General features: G+C 34.0%; 1 long non-coding RNA gene across 1 annotated transcript; it reads right to left on the bottom strand.

Moving 5' to 3' along the window:
- Window positions 1-793: 793 nt before the first annotated feature.
- On the bottom strand, window positions 794-2,679 carry LOC136071369 (uncharacterized). Its single transcript, XR_010632648.1, has 3 exons — window positions 1,699-2,679; window positions 1,521-1,587; window positions 794-1,348 (listed from the first exon to the last, which is right to left on the bottom strand). It is a non-coding gene; the product is annotated as an uncharacterized LOC136071369 (long non-coding RNA).
- Between the last annotated feature and the right edge of the window lie 4,077 nt (window positions 2,680-6,756).

Here is a 6,756-nt window from a genome sequence, read left to right as displayed (position 1 = left end):
TTCGTCACTAAGAACCTTTAGTGACGAAATTGGACTTTTAGTGACGAAATTCGTTTCGTCGCTGTAGCCCCGTCACTAAAAGTCCTGGCGACTTTTAGCGACGAAAAATTTCGTCACTAAAAGTCCAATTTGGTAATAAAAAAAAAAACTTTTAGCGACGAAAACGTTTCGTTGCTAAATGTTTTCCTCGCTAAAAACAGTATTTAGTGACGAAAATATTTCGTCACTAAAACCATTTCAGTTTATTATATCATATTTAGTGACGAAAAATTTCGTCACTAAAACTATTTTCGGGTACATATAGTGACGAAAATATTCGTCACTAAAACTATTTTTAAAAAAATCCATGCACATATAGTGACGAAAATGTTCGTCACTAAAACCATTTCTTATAAAATTCCACTGTATTTAGTGACGAAATAATTCGTCACTAAAACAATTTTTTGTTGCCATATTTGTGACGAAAAAATTCGTCACTAAAACATATTTTCTGTTTTTATTATTTTCATGACGTTGATACTAACCTGTAACCTATCATTACATTATTCAAACCTCAAATTTGATTAACACAATTATTTCAACAACACATTATAAAAAATCAATCCATACATTCCACAAGTTAAAATTAAAACAAGTATCAAATTCAAACTCCTTCCATACAATAATTGTTTGCAACACATATAATAACTTAAAATGTTTTATAACAATACAAGAAATGTAGCATAATATAATTAAAACCCCAAGAGTCAAAAGATGTCCTCATATGTCTTCAAACAATGCCAAATGTGAAATGTATGTGATGGGGATTTCCTTATTGGTTGGTTATGGATTTTAATGGTTTAAAAATATTGAGATCACATTCTCATATGCTCACCAAGGACCTGGATTTGAACCAGCTACAGTGATAACCCAATTCGACTGAATGGAAGATAAATACAAAATTATGCTCAAAAAAGTTCCTCACAACATTTAAAACACCTTCTTTAGCAAATTTCAATAATTCCAACTCTCTTTTGCAGTTTGACAAATCCATACAACAAACAAAGACCAGTCATAGAAAAAGGTATGTAATGTGGTTGATTTCCATCAAATAAATTTGCAATCAAAATCAATTTCCACCTAATAGACATAAACTCGCCAACCAACCATGCCCATTTTGTAATGATCACCATCCACCCATCAACAACCATGAATTTCCAAAACAGAACCAACCCATATATAAAAATCAAAACCCAAATCTCCAAAATGCTTTAAAACAATCAATACTCGTTTAACCAATCCAAAATCAAAATGCTTTAAAACCCATACATACCTGTTTTCTTCTAGCAAGATTCTTGAACTCTTAAATCTGCAAAACCATCCATTATCCATACAAATCAAAACCCTGTTCTTTAACATAGTTCAAGTCTATTATAGTTTAAAAATAATTGAAAATCGTTATCATAGCAGTAAATCAAGAACTTCAACATTCACAAAACATACATAAAACTTAAAGCAAAAGTTGAGAGAGATTGTCTGACCTTGAAGGCTTGGAGTGAAACTCATAAAACTTTACACTGAAAAACTAGAGCCTCAAAGTCAAAGATGCTGAAACTAAGATTGAATGTTGAGCATTTCATTTCAAAAAAGATTGAATGTTGAAACTATAAAAGAAAGGTTTAACTTTTTAGGTCAGAATATTTGAAAAAGAAAACTCACCGTCGCGAACGGCCGGCTAGCTGAACCGTTGCGAACAGCTGACGAGTTGAACCGTCGACGAGCTTCGCGACGAGCTGAACCGTCGCGAACAGCTGACGAGTTGAACCGTCGACGAGCTTCGCGACGAGCTGAACCATCGCGAACGGCCGGCGAGCTGAACCGTCGCGAACCGTCGTAAGCTGAAACGAGTGAAGTGGATCGGCGACGGTGAGGCGAGGTGGATCGGCGACGGTAAAGAGAGGATTGGCGACAGTAAGGCAAGGATCTGCAACGGTAAGGCGAGGATCTGCGACGGTGAGGTTGGGTTTGGCGACGGTGCATGCAGAAGCGTCGCCGGCGTGTAAATCGTCACTATCGGAAGCGACGCCGGTGTCTGAAGCGTCGCCGACGTCAAGGTGAAGCGTCGCGATCGGCGACGATGACGACGGCGTGCGAATGGGTTTCTTTTGAGAGAGGATGGGTTGTGTGAAGGAATTCTGAAGCTATGTGTTATGAAGGAATTGGAAAAGGTGTTTTTAGTGGGCTGAGGTGTTTTTTTTATTTTTTTAAGTGACGAAAGTCAGTTTCGTCACTAAAGAACCCAAGCTTTAGTGACGAAATTCATATTTCGTCACTAAAGCATACGTTTAGTGACGAAATATAATTTCGTCACTAAAAACATATAAGGGTAAATCTATTATTGTTTTCAGTGACGAAATTCATATTTCGTCACTAAAGCATACTTTTAGTGACGAAATGTGATTTCGTCGCTAAAAACATATAAGTGCAAAACCTTTATATTTTTAGTGACGACTATTTTTCATCACTAATACTTACTTATAGTGACGAAAATATTTTCGTTACTAAAACTATCCACAGCAATACCTACAGTAACGAAATATTTCGTCACTAAAAATTTTAACTTTTAGCGACGAAATATTTCGTCACTATAGATTAATTAAATTGGCGCCAAAGTTTCCCTTCTTGGCGCTTATTTTTCAGATCACAATAGCAACGAAATTTATTTTTCGTCGCTAAATGTAATAATTTTTTTCATTATTAGTGATGAAATTCATATTTCGTCACTAAAGCTGTATTTTTAGTGACGAAAAATATTTCCTCACTAATTTTCGTCACTAAAAATACATTTTGTTGTAGTGGTGAAACTCGAGTTCTAGAAACTTGAGTTCTATGAAAAAATAGCCTTCAAATTTACCATGCCATATTTATGGAACTCAAATTCCTGGAACTCGAGTTTCATCAACAAATTTCCATGGAACTTGAGTTTGTGAAACTTGAGCTCCACGGCAAACTCAAGTTTCACAAACTCGAGTTTTGAAAAAATGGTAGATTCCTAGTTATTTCGCAAATAGTAGTAAATCCATACATATTTTACCAAATAGTGGTACTTGGCCATTTAGCCATACATTAGGCCTCTATTTTTTTTCTATTCAAGTCTTTTACATTATCATTTCCTTTTTGAATGAATTAACCTATTATATTTGACTGCTTATAATTTATGTAAGTGCACCATTATCTTATGTCTTTTATTTCTAGCCATTTACTTAGTGGACAATAACTGTTAAATCACTAGTTATTTCAATAATTCTTATGGACATCTTCTACTTATAAAAGTTATTAAGACTACTGGGCTGTCCATGAGTTGGGCGGATTAGATTTGAGATCAACCCACCAATCGATCCGCTTAGGTCTGGTTGAAGAAGTGAAGACCCACAACAAACCGACATCCACCACGGGTTGAGTCGGATTAGGCTCTGGCAGATGATTGGTTAGTTTAGTCGAACCAATGGAGCAATGGTGGGTGGAAGATCTTCGCAAGATATGAGTAGAAGAGAGAGATTCAACTAAATTTTGAGTGGATCTAAGCCAGACCTTGTCGGATCTAAGCCAAATGTCATTGACTCTACACTAAACATCATTGGATCGGAGAAAATCTAAGCCAAACATTGCTGGATCTGAGCAAATCTAAGTCAAACATTGTTGGATCTAAGTGGATAACGATTGAACGTGGCTAGATCTGAGTGGCGAAGGGTCTAAAAGTTGCTAGATTTAGGTAGAATGTGGTAGATTTGAGGGTTCTTGAAGTGGTTTTTTGGTTGGGTTGAGTAGCTTGGGCTTTGGTTGAGGACACCCGCCACTCGACCCATCGGAGTAGGTTTCTAAGAGAATGGACCCGTAGCAAACTTATGAAGGGATTAGATTGGGCCGCTAGCAGTCAGTTCCGATCGGTTTCGTTGGGTGGCCGATTTGCTTGGACAGCCCTAAGGTATACTGTATTATTTGTTCATTTATCTAGGCAATTTTTCATTCCTATATATGTAAAGTTACTTTTGTTGTAGGAAATTCATTTGAATGGCAGAATATAAGTGTGTGTTTGGCTTCAAATTAAAAAGCTAGCTTATTTTACTATTCAGCTCATTTTTGTTACTATTCATGGGTCCCACTGCACTTTTTGATACTATTCATGGGTCTCACTGTACTATTTCAGCTAACTTTTACCTTTATCCACAGTACTTTCAACAAAAAGTTTTTAGTTTCAACAAAATGAGCGGATCTCAAATAGACCTTAAATATGCATTCATAGGTATATAAAAACTAGTGGCTGAACCATATAATGTGTGAGAATATATAATTGTTTTTGAGATGTGGTATAATATATACTTTATTCTCTAAATCTCCTAAAAATTAAACAATTTCTAAAAGTAATTTCTAAGGGTCTGTTTGGTCATCAATCTCAAACTCACATTTTCACATTTTAAACAACATTACACACATTTCTACGTACTTTTTCACCCATATGTATTTCAAAAAACTATAAACAACCTTTCTCAAATACTCTACCAAACACCCCCTAAATCTCTATTTTTACAAATATATAATTTTATCATTTTTGGTGTTTTTGATATTCTTTTTTGAAGTGGTTCATATTCTTTTAACTATTGTTATTTAGCATAATTATTCAAATTACTCATTCTTTTAAGAAAATAATAATGATAATCAAAATGGATAATTGATAGTACTCTCAACCTAAACATGTCTTTTCCATTCTTAAGTAAATACACTGAAATAGATCGAAGTTGACCAAACCGGACCGAATTACACTGAAATTGACCGAACTAGGCCGAATTAGATTGAAATTGACTGAATTGGACTAAAATAGACCAAAGTGGACCAAATTGAACCGAATGCCGAACCATAATTAGTAAACATAACTAATATATATATATATATATATATATAAAGTGATGTAAAACCATAATCTATGATATTAATGTATTCCAATGTGATGGAAGTAGTTTGTTGTTGAAGTAACATCAATCGGATTTGTTATCACGTTAATATTTTTAACTAAATTATTATACATGCATCTGTGATTCTATATGCCTATTGAAGGTTTTATTCAAGTTGAATTCGGTACCATGTAGAGAAAGTTAGTGCCCACAAAAAAGCATATCAAGAAAACCACTTGCATGTAATATTTTATACAAAAAAAAAAAAAAAACCCTTTATTAAGAGCTTTATTATCTCTCTCTTGAAGTTCATTAAAATGACATACATATGGTTCTCTAAGTGCATAACTGGACCCTTTAACCTAGTCTTAAATATTACATTAACATACGAATATAAATAGAGTGGCGGAATGAGAATTTTTTTTTTCTTCAGGGGAGTATAAAATAAAAATAAATAAATAGTGCCTACACCAAATTTGAAGTTACGGGATCCAAATCATTCTCGTGTGATTTAAGCCAGACAGTTTGAACAATAAAATTATGAATTACATCTCAGCAAGACTGCAACTTTTGTTTAAACTTACGAAAACAATACTATATATTATGCATGGGTCCTTAGGTAGAAACACAACAATACGACAAATAGTCTATTCAGCAAAAAAAAAAAAAAAAACAAACAAACAAACAAACAATACAACAAATAGTCTACAATACGACAGGAATTACCAAGATTCAAACCCCCATCAAATTCGAACTACTAATTAATATTAGTTAATGGGTGATAGAATTTATTAAAACTATGCAAATTACCTCATTAATCAAGTAATAAAGATAGTACAGTGAAAAGTCACCTTGGTCTTGGAAGAATTGAAGGAAACAATGGAGTGGTAGCAACAATATGCACTTCCTGGTTTTCAACTACAGCTGTCATGTTTGGTAAAGATGGATTAAAGAAGAAATAATCTAGGTCAGATTTAACATTCGCAGCACCCTCTAAGACCTTAATTATCATGGACATGGAAGGCCTCCTTGTGAAATCATTTTACAAATACCATGCTGCAACCCCATCATATTCAAAACTTTAGCTCTATATAATTGCATATCTTCAATGGACTTATCAACCAAATCCAACAATTGATCCTCCTCAATCTTTTTCAATCGCGAGGAAAGATTTCACAACACTTTTTTATTCACATGTATTAGTTATTGGATGATAGAATTTATTAAAACTAAGCAAATCACCTCAATAATGAAGCAATATAGATGTGACAGTGAAAAGTCACTGTGTTCCTTCCTGTCACAGCATAAATCAAATAGAAAATGTCATTGTTAATAGCCATTGCAGCTGCTTAAGAGTGTCATATTCCTTGCTCTTTATCTTGGGAGCTATATAAATTTTTCATTTTCTCAAGAAAATGCACATATATAGAGACACATATGCCCTTTTCCACAAGACTAGACTAGTCAGACTAGAACATCTATCAGATCGTACTATATCAACAAGAAAGAATCAGCTACTACATGTGATAGTTGCCTAGTATTTATTTTTTCACAATTCATTGGACTTCTTTTATTCCTAATTTGGTAGCGTAATTGGGATCTTCGTCTGATGATGAGACCCCTTTGTTGGATAGCTACAAATTTGAAGGTACGGGATCCTAATTATTCTCATGTGATTTAAACCAGCACAATTTGAACAATATATAAGATATATAAAATTATGAATTACATCTCAGCAAGACTGCAACTTTTGTACAAACTTACGAAAAAGATACTATATATTATGCATGGGTACTTACGTTGAAACACAACAATACGAAAAGTAGTC

Source organism: Quercus suber, unplaced genomic scaffold, assembly GCF_002906115.3.
Source record: "Quercus suber isolate HL8 unplaced genomic scaffold, Cork oak 2.0 scaffold_2, whole genome shotgun sequence".
Taxonomy (NCBI): Eukaryota; Viridiplantae; Streptophyta; class Magnoliopsida; order Fagales; family Fagaceae; genus Quercus; species Quercus suber.
The sequence above is the reverse complement of the archived record's forward strand: the minus strand, read 5'-3'. Positions and strand labels throughout refer to the sequence as shown.